Below are 15,156 nucleotides of genomic sequence, written 5' to 3' on the forward strand. Positions count from 1 at the left end.
GTAGTAAGCCCCCAAGTATTTTTATAATCATGGCATATGAGCCGGATCAAAGGGTAATCATAACTTCGCTCAATGAGTCAGAAGCCCCCATGTGACCACATGAAATTTTCATAGATTCATTATTTATTAGAGATAAAATGACAGAGGCCCTGCTTTATCAGGGATGTCGTCTTTATTATATTTAGCATAATATATACATTGTCAAAATATGTACATCAGAAGAACCTGTGGCTCAGGTATAGTAAGGCCGAAGATGAGCAATATTCCACGGCCGGCGGGTCTCTTCCTCCGACGTGCGTGAGTCCTTGTGGTCTCGAACATCGACAAGGTAGTATGACCCATTGTTCAGATTCTTACTGACCACAAAAGGCCCTTCCCAAGGCGGGGATAGCTTGTGCATATCAGTTTGATCCTGGATAAGCCGGAGCACCAAATCACCTTCCTGAAAAGTTCTGGTCTTAACCCGGCGGCTATGATAGTAGCGCGGATCCTGCTGGTAAATCGCCGAACGAGCCATCGCAAGGTCACGCTTCTCATCCAACAGGTCAAGTGCATCCTGACGTGCTTTTTCATTATTAGCTTCAACATAAGCCGCCACACGAGGCGAGTCGTGACGGATGTCACTGGGGAGAACTGCTTCTGCTCCATAAACCATGAAGAAGGGCATGTAACCCGTAGACCTGTTGGGGTAGTATTGATACTCCATATGACTGAGGGTAACTCCTCCACCCAACACCCCGGTGTCCTCTGCAAAGGAACCATAAGCCGGGGCTTGATACCTCTCAAAATTTCTTGATTGGCTCTCTCAGCTTGACCATTAGACTGGGAATGAGCCACCAATGATACATCAAGCCGAATATGCTCATGTTGACAAACCTCTTTCATGGCTCCCTTGGAGAGATTAGTGCCATTATCAGTTATGATACTGTGGGGAAAGCCAAAACGGAAAATCACCTTTTTGATGAATTGAACCGTCGTTGCCGCAACACATTTACTGACTGGCTCTGCCTCAACCCACTCTGTAAACTTGTCAACTGCCACCAGGAGGTGTGTTTTTTTTATCCTTGGACCTTTTGAAAGGTCCAACCATATGAAGCCCCCAGACTGCAAACGACCAAGTAATGGGAATCATCCTCAATTCTTGAGCCGGAACATGGGCTCGTCATGAAAATTTTTGAGATCCATCACACTTACTGACCAGGTCTTCAGCATCAGCATGAGCCATCAGCCAATAAAATCCATGACGAAAAGCCTTAGCAACAAAAGATTTAGAGCCTGCATGATGACCGCAATCTCCTTCATGAATTTCTCGCAGAATTTCACGGCCTTCTTCGGGTGAAACACAATGTTGAAACGCCCCTGTGACACTACAATGATGTAGCTCTCCATTGACAATGGTCATTTATTTGGACCGCCGAGTTATCTGCCTGGCCAAGGTTTCATCCTCAGGTAACTCGCCCCGGGTCATATATGCCAGATATGGAACTGTCCAATCATGAAGTACACGAAGAGCTGCTACCAACTGTGCTTCTGGGTCAGGAATAACAAGATCTTCCTCTGTAGGCAACCTGACTGAAGGGTTATACAAAATATCTAAGAAAGTATTAGGTGGCACCGGCTTACGCTGAGAGCCTAGCCAGCTTAAAGCATCAGCCGCCTCGTTCTTCCTTCGATCAATATGCTCGACCTGATAACCCTTGAAGTGACCCGCAATAGCATCAACCTCGCGACGGTAAGCCGCCATGAGTGGATCCTTAGAATCCCAAGTACCAGAAACTTGTTGAGCTACCAAGTCTGAGTCGCCAAAGCACCTCACCCAGCTTAGATTCATCTCCTTAGCCATCCGAAGACCGTGGAGCAAGGCCTCATATTCAGCTACATTGTTAGTGCAAGGAAACATCAATCGGAGTGTAGGGTAACGCAGCAGAAAACAAAAAATTTCCAACCTACGCACCAGCCCAGGACCACTATGGAGACTGCATACATGGTTTGATCTTTTCGTTACCGACTCGTAGCGCAGCGGGAAGTAGAGTCGATGACGATCAGCGGTGCAGATCCCCGCAGCTAGGATTTACAACCTCCCAACCGCGAGGATGTATACCCTCATCTGCTACTCAGACAGCCCTCCGAGAGGCGGCCGAACAGCCCCACCCGGACGGTGTCGCGGACAGCCCTTCGGGAGGACCTTCGAAACTCGAACAGTCACTCGGACAGCCCTTCGGGAGGACCTTCAAAACTCGGACGGTCACACGGACAGCCCTTCGGGAGGCACTCATGAACTAAGACCGAAACTACGATCTCTCTACAGAGTTGCACACATACGGTGTCATCTATCCGGCAGGGCTTCGCCGTCCAGAACTAGTTCCTGCCGGAACCCAGACAACCTTTCGGCTCTACGAAACTATTTCGCAGGGAGGGAGAGAGAAGCCAGATCATTGCATGGCACTTGTATGTGAGAAGGGATGAGTGTGGAGGGCTGCCCCTCCACCTCTATTTATAGGAAATCCCAAGGGGTAGGTTAGTTTCACACAAAAACCCAAAATGCACATGAATGAAGTCCTTCCACAAGGACCTAGGAGTGAAACCAATGAACAAGAGGGTCCCCAAGGGGGGATACCCCATGTGGCCAGCCACACCCCCATGAGGGGCCCAAAAAATGGCTCCTATCCATCCATGTCATCCCCAAGATCTTTTGGAGCAAAGCCCCAAAAGGTGGCTTTCCATAAAGTAACCATAAAGCTGATTTTCACTATTCACGACGACATTTTTCAGCGTCTGATCGAACTGAAAATATTTATGTGGGCTAAGAACATTTCCAGTACCCACTAAAATGATTTTCAATGCGTTCCAAAAAAATTCCGGTTTTAGTGATTTTCATCTGCGAAACGCATCTGAAGTGGCTCCGGCAGCTCCGGAACATTTCCGGTTTTTATCTCAGAAAATTCCAAAAAGCTTCCAGAATGATTCTGGCATCCTCCAAGAATTATCAGGCATGTGCCGAAACCAATTTGACTTAATGGTGTATCCCGAAACAACTTTTCGGTATCATCGAAACTTATCCGATGACCTATCTCTGCGGTACGATTCCGCTGTCCGAAACTTTTTCGGTGATTTTCTCTCAGACTCCCTGTCTAGTATTCAGCAGATAGATGACCCTTAAGCGTGTGAACCTATAGGGTCGGTGAAGTATAGACATGACCCGGAACCCCTTCCGATCAATGATCAACATCGGAGCCGTGGACACCCATATTGACCCCTATACCCACACGAATAAATATTCGAGTGAACCTCCAGTTTCCGTGTGCTATTCCTGTTGCTTCGCGATATGTTACAAATACCCGAGGTGAGACATGTTGGCATTCCCGTGGATCAACAACTTGTCCACTATGCTAGTTACCTCGTTACCGGTTTTGTTCTCTTTTCTCGTTTCGTGTTCCGGCATCCCCGTGATCAAATCACAAAGTGTCTGGCCAGACGATGATGGACACCATAACACCGAGAGGGCCCGAGTATATCTCTCCATCGTTGGAGGAGCAAATCCCAATCTCGAGCTATCAAGTTACTTAACATACTTTCCCATGAACCCGTAAGCCGCCGTAATAGCCATCCAGTTACGGATGACGTTTAACAAACCCCAAAGTTCATGAAGCAAGCATGAAGAAACTCGATACTCTCATGGTCTAAGGAATTATGCAAACATTAACTATCTCTGTGTTATAAACCATTAACTTGTGACGAATGTATCTCATAGCATAACATCAATCCGGGTCGATTCAACACAAATGTTCTCTTAACATTGTGCCCTCAAAGTTGCTGGCAGACATGCCCATGATCAGGAAAACAGAACCATCATGCAACACTTGAGCTAGTCTTAGAGGCCAGACTAGGAATACTTCTTACCGTTTGTTATTCCACATGTGCATATGAGTCTTCTCCGAGCCTCGTGGATATTGCAGACTCGAGAATCATGCAGTTATAGCATGGAACATAAACATAATATGAACTCAGAGATAAAAAATATCATTTATTATTGCCTCTAGGGCATATCTCCTACAGACTCCCACTTGCACTAGAGTCAATAATCTAGTTAATGCTAATGCACTTTACACCTATGGCATACTGGTGTAAAAAATGCTTCGCATGTGGTATAGCCTGGTGTCCATCGGATTTGACAACTTCAGCTCCATGTGTATCTCTGCATATCCTCACATTTTCATGCTTTCACAAAATTCATATTTTGTGTGGACTTGGCTTTGTATATATGTGAATCATTGGTCGAAACCTGATTCCTCAGACTGAGTTATGGAGCAACTATCTGCAATAGTGTCCCATTGACCAAAGCCTTCCTTGAACCATACTAAGTTCATGAATGAACTATATGATTCAACATCTTTGTCTTTGTCGCTTCTAAAGTGGCCACATACTTCGCCTCTGTTATAGAATTCGCCACAGTAACTTGTTTGGAACAATTTCCAACTAACGTGCCACCATATTGTGTATTACACAAAACCCTTAGCTTAAATCGAAAATCGCATGGAGAAAAGATGAAGAATGTATCGATGTAACATTTTACAATGAACTCTTCATGATCTCCGCTTGCGAGAAAACATATCATCAGTACTTACTCTAGTACTCAATGACATCTTTCACTGTTGTCCCATGATTAGTACTTTGATCACATTAGTATCCATACTCGCAACACCTTGGGAGTATCAGACGTATCTGGTTGTTTTACATACCATGGAATACATGATTAATCCAAACACAAAAGTGTGTGGAATCTGCATCATGTATTTTTCTCATCAGTGTTTTGGGACACCGAGTCTTGCAAAAAACTCTTCCATGTGACTCCGGCAAGAATCACTCCCTGGCGGTTTTAAATGCTAAAAGGTTTTAGCACCTTGTCAATATGTATTCATTGCTTAGCCCTATTAGGTAAATCTATCTCCATAGATCATTATGCCTAATATTGAGGCTATTTAGCCTAAGCACTTCATCAAAAAACTATTTTCAAATGAAGTCCTAATTCGTGTCAAGAAATTTATTTCCAATTAACAATGTGTCAAGCACACAAGGTTTTTAGAAATATTATTACGCTCCCACTTACTTTCTTGAATTACAAGCATCTTCGTTACCCATTGATGAAGTCAAACCCCTTTGACCATTTCATGAAAGCACGAAGATTCCAACTCCATTTTGCTCTCTTCTGTCCATCGCTGGAACTCTGAAGTTTGCACCCTTACTAGCATCCTCTGGATAGACAAAATGCCTTGGACCGTAACACATGCAAGTCCTTGGTTTCATTTCCATCAGATGGAAATCCTATTGTCATCCATGTTTCATATCTCATGATTGAAATATGTATTAATTGCTAGTTCAACCCGAACCGACTTTAAGCATCGCTACGATGAAAACAACCTCATCGTAGTCAACTCTTGAACTTGTTATTTCAACAAGTTGAGCTTTATGGATAAAACATTTTTATCCGTATCAGTTTTAAGTTCCATAAATATTCGTTAGACTCTAAGTCTTCCGAAAGGTGTATCAAGGTCTTAATCTTGAATCACTTATATGGAAACTAACTTGGGTTGTATTGGCATTTAGCCAATTCCGGAGTCAAGGCCCATCAACGCTTCCTTGTGTATCGTAGGTATAATGTTGTCTAACAACAATATCTCGTTTGCGCACCTGAGAGGTTTGCACGAGCCTTGCCTATGTGGTTCAGCTACAAGTTCGACCAAAGTTCATACATTTTATTGTAGAGACTTCTGTATCAGTCGCAGTAGGAAACTCTGGAATTACTTCCAAGGTCTCTTTCCTTTGATCTGATGACGAAGATACTGTTTATCTCGTCGAGTTGCACTATTCTCCCACTCACCTTTTTGAAAGAACCATTCTCTTTAAAAGCACACCGTTTCGCGGCAAAACTATTTGCCTCGGTATAGTGAGGGAGGAATACCCAACATTTTGGTATAACCTACAAAGTAGCACTTGTCTGATTTGGAATAGGTTTGTAACCTTTTACACAAGCCCCATATTCCAAATGTTAAGAAAAGATATAACATGGTTGGGCGTACCATACCATGGCTTCATTTCAACAGACCCAATATAGCTCTTTTCAGTGTAAAAGCTGCAGTCTCTAAAGCATCACTTTAAAAGGGATAATGGCAAATTTATTTATGTCTTCTTTGACCTTACCATGTCATAAATGGTTAGATTACATCTCCACAGACTTTTCACTTGCAGTGGTGTTCCGGGAGGTGCAAGTTATGAAAACCCTTTCACAACTCATCAGACGTTCGCTAAACATGTAACTCAAATATTCCTTTGTGCAATCAAATTGCAGAAACATAATTTTCTTGTTACAATAACTTCTACTTCATTTTTGAAAACCTTTTGAATGATTTCAAAAGATCCAGACTTACGTCTCATCAAGTAAATATCCATATATCTACTTGAGTCATTTCTGAAGATAAATAAATCCACCACTAACAACACTTATCGGATTACACACATCAAATGTATGATCACTAATAAGTTTGTTGTTCGTTCCTTATGGCCTTTGAACGGTATTTTAGTCACTTCACTTTTTGGAGGAAAGTTGCAAGTGTCAGATGATTCAAAATCAAAAAGACTTCAAAATCCATCATAATGGAATTTTCCATGCGGGTTTCTCCAATGTGACCAAATGTAGTGCCACACTTGTGTGGTATTCTTTTAGTCTTGCGACATTTAGCGTCAGTGTTATGGATGTATCATATTACCATCAATATTCATAACATACATCCCATCTTGGATGGAAGCATGGCCCTTCATGTTATTCATAATACTTAACAACAATTGTTTTTTATGAACAACTCTTTTGCAACAAACATTGTGCAATGGGCTAGAGTGTATGAAACTCTAAAATGAATTATGAAAGTAAACCCAGAGGTATTGTATTATTATCAATATTCATAACATACATCTCATTCATAATGAAAGTATGGCCCTTGTGTTATTCATAACATCGAACATAAAAAGTTCTCTTATGAACAACCTTCTTGCAAGATACCTTATGCAATGGGCTAGAGTTTGTAAAACTCTAAATGAATTATGAAAATAAATACAGACGGCAATACATCGATGGAAGGTATAGTAACATTTACTATGTTCCCTGTGTATACCTTAACCTCATTTCTGGCTAGTCTTTTTAGGCCATAGTAGCTCTTACATTGATTCGTAACAGAATGCAATCGAGCGGGTATCTTTGTGATTAACTCACAATACCCAAGAATTAGTGATTAACATGTTTAACCATAATTCCCAAGAGCTATATCTTTGACCAGCCTACTATACATCAAAAACTTGTATGACATACATGAGCTGGATATTCCAGTCATCTTTGTTTCTGCCTTTATACTTCTAACAGTTTAACTTTTAGTATTTCTCCTACTCGCAAAAGAAGCACCCAACTTAAGAGTGGCGTTAGCCCCGGACTTCCTAGGCGTGTAAGTCATACTAACACCCTTTGGACACTTCCTTTCTCTTTAAGTTGTTGTTTTATTCACCTTTCATTATATGACAGGCGTTCTTTTGGGTCCCTTTCCCAACAGTTAAATGCATAGTAAACACTTTTACTAATACTTGCAAACAACCATTGCTTTGTTTGTATCTGAAAATAATTTTCAGTTCCATGAATATCATATAACTATCCCAACTTTCGAAGTTTGGGTTTCATGGAAGCAAACATATTCCACTTGACCGTACCAGAATTCCAGCTTTTGGATCGAAGGACGAGAGTCACATGATCCATAGCATTAGCGGGAGGATACGGAAAGCATGCGATAGGAAAAAGTTCTTCTCGGCACTTTTGAGGACAATCCTCATATTACGTTACCAATCATAAAGTTTTAACCAAATATTTAACAACTATTCAATTTTAACAGGGAAAGTGGAATCGCAAGCCATTATTCTACAACTATTTTGCAAGAAACACTTAGACAGTGTTCATAATTAATTGCACTGACAATTAAACATGTTAATTCAACAGTGCGCTCCCACTCAAATCAATATCTCTCATAATTGATTTAGAGTGATTCAAGATCCATATTTCTATTCGATGCCATTGAGGGGTTCATCACTGATGACACGAATTTCAATCGGTAGGCCAACTTGCCGATCACATCTCTATGTGATTCTTGTTCATCTTTCGATGGGCGTGTTCTAAGCTCAGGACTCTCCTGCCTGAACGTCAAAGACAACCAAGTGATCTTGCTGCGAGGTCTGACCTCACCCGCCTCATTCCTCTCGATTCGTTCGTGTTCATGTGTACATGGCGCACCCCGAAAAGATACGAATTTCAGACGGTGCTACACTTGGGTGAACACTAACTACTTTGATATTTTAAGTGAGAGATCACCCTAATAAAAAGCGACTACCGCGCAATCAAGAAGGGTGCATCATAAGGGATAAACATCTCAGGCAATTCATAATAGCATGATATGGTATAGCCCTTTCTGACGGAGAAGTCTTTCATTTCTTCGTCTTCGGCATTTGCGTCAGTGTTCACCTTCATGAAGATTGCCACCACCCCGTTGATGCACCAGATAATATTGCTATCTCTATAGCTAATAAAATAAGTGCATTACTTAAGGTTGACACGCAGGTCATTAAAGTGACAATCATATGGCTCCAGCCATCATGCCGAATCATGACACGCAGGTCATGTTAATTACATCATATAGTCATCTCATACATAATCAAATTGAATATGAGCATTGCTATACCACATCACATGCACATCCTGCAAAACCAAGTTAGACGCCTCTAATCGGTTTATGCAAAATTTTATTTTACGTGGCTTCTAAGGTTTTGACTTAAACCGCAGCTACCAACGTTTTATCATCAAGTATGATTATTCAAGTTGCTAGATTAACATCTCGGGGTGTATGAAACACGAGATAATTAAATCTCGAGCCCCATACTAAACTTCGTCATACGCATGACTCCCGTGCAGATCATATCTGCAATGCCCTCTCATCTGCGAATTTCATCTTTCTTTTGACTACGGCAGAACCCAAAGAACTATAGCACTTCCATGATCAATCAGGATCACGGATTGCCAGAACTTTGTCAAATTCCACCATGCTGTCTCGAGATTGAGCAAACACAAATTCTAGGGAAGCAACAAGAACGTCGGGTAACAAATTTCATCTGTCACCCGCATAAATAATTTTCAGCAATAGATCTCATCTACTACCTAATTATATTATGCAATACCCATACATCTCCATGTATTCAAGATCGAAACCTGCATCTACGCATAGCACGGCTCTTGATGCCACTGTAGGGTAACGCAGCAGAAAACAAAAATTTTCCAACCTACGCACCAGCCCAGGACCACTATGGAGACTACATACATGGTTTGATCTTTTTCGTTACCGACTCGTAGCGCAGCAGGAAGTAGAGTCGATGACGATCGGCAGTGCAGATCCCCGCAGCTAGGATTTACAACCTCCCAACCGCGAGGATGTATACCCTCATCTACTACTCAGACAGCCCTCCGGGAGGCGGTCGAACAGCCCCACCCAGACGGTGTCGCGGACAGCCCTTCGGGAGGACCTTCGAAACTCGAACAGTCACTCGGACAGCCCTTCGGGAGGACCTTCGAAACTTGGACGGTCACACGGACAGCCCTTCGGGAGGCACTCATGAACTAAGACCGAAACTAAGATCTCTCTACAGAGTTGCACACATACGGTGTCATCTATCCGGCAGGGCTTCGTCGTCCAGAACTAGTTCCTGCCGGAACCCAGACAACCTTTCGGCTCTATGAAATTATTTCGCAGGGAGGGAGAGAGAAGCTAGATCATTGCATGGCACTTGTATGTGAGAAGGGATGAGTGTGGAGGGCTGCCCCTCCACCTCTATTTATAGGAAATCCCAAGGGGTAGGGTAGTTTCACACAAAAACCCAAAATGCACATGAATGAAGTCCTTCCACAAGGACCTAGGAGTGAAACCAATGAACAAGAGGGTCCCCAAGGGGGGATACCCCATGTGGCCGGCCACACCCCCATGAGGGGCCCAAAAAATGGCTCCTATCCATCCATGTCATCCCCAAGATCTTTTGGAGCAAAGCCCCAAAAGGTGGCTTTCCATAAAGTAACCATAAAACTGATTTTCACTATTCACGACGACATTTTTCAGGGTCTGATCGAACTGAAAATATTTATGTGGGCTAAGAACATTTCCAGTACCCACTAAAATGATTTTCAACGCGTTCCAAAACAATTCCGGTTTTAGTGATTTTCATCTGCGAAACACATCTGAAGTGGCTCCGGCAGCTCCGGAACATTTCCGGTTTTTATCTTAGAAAATTCCAAAAAGCTTCCAGAATGATTCTGGCATCCTCCAAGAATTATCAGGCATGTGCCGAAACCAATTTGACTTAATGGTGTATCCCGAAACAACTTTTCGGTATCATCCAAGCTTATCCGATGACCTCTCTCTGCGGTACGATTCCGCTGTCCGAAACTTTTCGGTGTCCGAAACTTTTTCGGTGATTTTCTCTCAGACTCCCTGTCTAGTATTCAGCAGATAGATGACCCTTAAGCGTGTGACCCTATAGGTTCGGTGAAGTATAGACATGACCCGGAACCCCTTCCGATCAATGATCAACATCGGAGCCGTGGACACCCATATTGACCCCTATACCCACACGAATAAATATTCGAGTGAACCTCCAGTTGCCGTGTGCTATTCCTGTTGCTTCGCGATATGTTACAAATACCCGAGGTGAGACATGTTGGCATTCCCGTGGATCAACAACTTGTCCACTATGCTAGTTACCTCGTTACCGGTTTTGTTCTCTTTTCTCGTTTCGTGTTCCGGCATCCCCGTGATCAAATCACAAATTGTCTGGCCAGACGATGATGGACACCATAACACCGAGAGGGCCCGAGTATATCTCTCCATCGTCGGAGGAGCAAATCCCAATCTCGAGCTATCAAGTTACTTAACATACTTTCCCATGAACCCGTAAGCCGCCGTAATAGCCATCCAGTTACGGATGACGTTTAACAAACCCCAAAGTTCATGAAGCAAGCATGAAGCAACTCGATACTCTCATGGTCTAAGGAATTATGCAAACATTAACTATCTCTGTGCTATAAACCATTAACTTGTGACGAATGTATCTCATAGCATAACATCAATCCGGGTCGATTCAACACAAATGTTCTCTTAACATTGTGCCCTCAAAGTTGCTGGCATAGACATGCCCATGATCAGGAAAACAGAACCATCATGCAACACTTGAGCTAGTCTTAGAGGCCAGACTAGGAATACTCCTTACCGTTTATTATTCCACACGTGCATATGAGTCTTCCTCCGAGCCTCGTGGATATTGCAGACTCGAGAATCATTGCAGTTATAGCATGGAACATAAACATAATATGAACTCAGAGATAAATAATATCATTTATTATTGCCTCTAGGGTATATCTCCTACACGGAGAACATAACAAAATTTATCACCTCGAGGGGAAGCTAGCACGACTCCAGCCCCAGAGCCCTCCAATTGCCTGGACCCGTCAAAGTGAATAGTCCAATACGTGTTATCTGGCTTTTCTTCAGGCATCTGCAGCTCTGTCCAGTCATTGATGAAATCCACCAATGCTTGAGACTTGATGGCCGTGCGAGGCATATACTTCAGACCATGAGGTCCAAGCTCAATGGCCCACTTGGCTATCCGACCTGTGGCTTCTCTATTTTGAATAATATCCCCAAAGGGAGCAGAACTGACCACATTGATTGGGTGACCCAAAAATTACTGCTTAAGCTTCCGACTGGCCATGAATACCCCATATACAAGTTTCTGCCAGTGTGGATACCTCTGCTTGGACTCAATGAGAACCTCATTGATGTAGTAAACCGACCTTTGAATCGGATATTCCTTGCCTGCCTCCTTCCGTTCCACCACAATAGCTACACTGACAGCCCGGGCATTAGCAGCCACATACAACAACAACAGCTCCTTATCAACAGGAGCAGCAAGAATGGGCGGCTCAGCCAGCTGCTTCTTCAAGTCCTCAAATGCTGTATTAGCGGCGTCACTCCAGACAAAATTATCTGTCTTTTTCATCATCTGATACAGAGGGATAGCCTTCTCTCCCAACCGGCTTATGAACCAGCTTAGAGCCGCAATACGACCCGCCAGACGTTGAACATCATTGACACACGCCGGCTTAGACAAAGAAGTAATGGCCTTGATCTTTTCCGGATTAGCTTCAATGCCTCTGTTAGAAACCAGAAAACCTAAGAGCTTGCCTGCCGGCACACCAAAAACGCATTTGGCCGGGTTAAGAATCATCTTATAAACCCGGAGATTATCAAAGGTCTCCTTCAAATCGTCTATCAATGTTTCCTGCTTCCTGGATTTGACCACAATATCATCCACATAAGCATGAACATTGCGCCCAATCTGATTATGAAGACAATTCTGCACACATCGCTGATAAGTCGCCTGGGCACTCTTGAGCCCAAAAGGCATAGTCACATAACAGAAAACTCCAAAGGGAGTGATAAAAAGCTGTCTTCTCCTGGTCCTTAACTGCCATTTTGATCTGATGATAACCAGAATAAGCATCCAAAAAACTCAAACACTCACAACCCGCCGTAGCATCAATAATTTGATCAATACGAGGGAGAGCAAAAGGATCAGCCGGACAGGCCTTGTTTAAATCCATGTAATCCACTCACATACGCCAAGTGCCGTTCTTCTTAAGTACCAGCACCGGGTTAGCCAACCACTCAGGATGAAAAACTTCAACAATGAACCCGGCCGCCAAGAGCCGGGCCACTTCTTCACCAATGGCCTTTCGCCTCTCTTCATTAAAACGACGGAGAAACTGCTTCACCGGCTTAAATTTCGGATCAATATTAAGACTGTGCTCAGCGAGTTCCCTCGGTACACCTGGCATGTCAGAAGGCTTCCATTCAAAAATGTGCCGATTCTCACGGATGAACCCGATGAGCGCGCTTTCCTATTTTGGATCCAGATTAGCACTGACGCTGAACTGCTTAGACGAATCACCAGGAACAAAGTCCACTAGCTTGGTGTCATCCGCCGATTTAAATTTCAAGGCCGGGTCATGCTCCGTAGTTGGCTTTTTCAGAGACGTCATGTCAGCCGGGTCAACATTGTCCTTATAGAACTTCAATTCCTCTGTGGCACACACAGACTCAGCATAAGCCGCATCCCCTTCTTCACATTCCAAAGCTATCTTCCGGCTTCCATGCACTGTGATAGTACCCTTGTAACCCGGCATCTTGAGCTGCAGATAAAAATAACAAGGCCGTGCCATGAACTTGGCATAAGCCGGCCGTCCAAACAGAGCATGATATGGGCTTTGAATCTTGACCACCTCAAAGCTTAATGTTTCAGCCCGGGAATCATATTCATCCCGAAGGGCGACCTCCAAAGCAATCTTGCCTACCGGATATGCCGACTTACCAGGCACCACTCCATGGAAAACAGTATTGGACGGCTTAAGATTTTTATCAGTCAACCCCATGCGGCAGAAAGTATCATAATAAAGGATATTAATGCTGCTACCTCCATCCATGAGTACCTTAGTGAACTTCTACCCTCCAACCTGAGGTGCCACAACCAAAGCCAGATGACCCGGATTATCAACCCCGGGCGGGTGATCTTCTCGACTCCACACAATGGGTTGCTCAGACCATCGCAAGTAACGGGGAATTGCCGGCTCAACGGCATTCACAACCCTTTTATGGAGCTTCTGATCCCGTTTGCATGTGGTGAAGACATGGTACTGCCCACTATTCAACTGCTTCGGGTTATTCTTATAACCGGACTGATGCTGCTGCTGGTTGCCCTGATCAGACTATTGATGAAAACCACCCTGGTTGCCATGATTGCCTTGATTACCTTGGAACCCAGTATTAGAACCGCCGCCACCATAACCCGGGCCCTGAGAGCCGGATCCTGGGCCGCCACCTGGCCCATGATTGTCTTGAAAAAGATTGGAATTTTTATACTCCTTCATGATGAAGCAATCCTTCCAAAGGTGAGTGGACGACCTTTCACGTGTACCATGCCTCGGGCAGGGCTGATTCAGCATCTGCTCAAGATTGAAGCCTGATCCCCCAAGCCGTGGGGGCGGCTTACCCTTACGTCGCTGACCATTATTTTGCATATTGGTGTTAGCCACAAAGTCCAAATTGTTATCAGCTTTGCGCTTACCATTGCCTCCTTGACTCGTCGGATTATGCTGTTGCCCTCTGGTGTTACTGCTCTTCTTTCCCTTTCCCGACTTTTCATCCTCAGACTCGGGGTCCTTGGTACCATCAGAGTCAACATATTTAACTTGAGCGGCCATGAGCGTCCCCATGTCATTGCAGTGATGTTTCAGCCGTCCTAACTTCTGCTTCAAAGGTGTGAAACGACAATTGCCCTCCAACGTTAGGATTGCTGAATCAGCTTTGATACGATCCGACGAGTGGAGAATTGCTGAGACCCGGCGCACCCAGTGGGTTGTCGACTCACCCTCTTCTTGAACACAAGCCGCCAAGTCCACAATCGACATGGGCTGTTTGCATGTATCCTTGAAATTCTGAATAAAACGAGCTTTTAACTCGGCCCATGACCCAATGGAGTTAGCTGGTAGCCCCTTCAACCAAGTGCGGGCCGTTCCGTCCAACATCATGGTGAAATATTTAGCACACGCAGCCTCACTAACATCCAGCAGTTCCATGGCCATCTCATAACTCTCGACCCATGCCTCAGGGGCTAAGTCGGCCGTATAGTTAGGTACTTTGCGAGGGACCTTGAAGTCCTTGGGCAAACGCTCGTTACGCAGAGCCGGTACCAAACACAACACACCCAAAGTCCTGGAAGTCACACCTATCTCCACCGAAGCTGTTGGACGAAACGGGGAATGCTGATGAGCTGCATACCGAGCCGGCAGCTCAGCCTCCGGACGCGCTCTTCCTTGATCCACTACGTTCTGGGCATTAGCCCCACCGCTTGCCGGGTTATGTCCACGGGGCGGGTTGCGGTTCCGCCCACTGCTTGACACAGCCGGCTCATTAATATGCCTGCTATAACTCCGACTTGGGCGAGGGGTTGAATGGATCCTCTCACGACTAT

The sequence above is a fragment of the Aegilops tauschii genome, chromosome 5 (genome assembly GCF_002575655.3).
Source record: "Aegilops tauschii subsp. strangulata cultivar AL8/78 chromosome 5, Aet v6.0, whole genome shotgun sequence".
NCBI lineage: Eukaryota > Viridiplantae > Streptophyta > Magnoliopsida > Poales > Poaceae > Aegilops > Aegilops tauschii.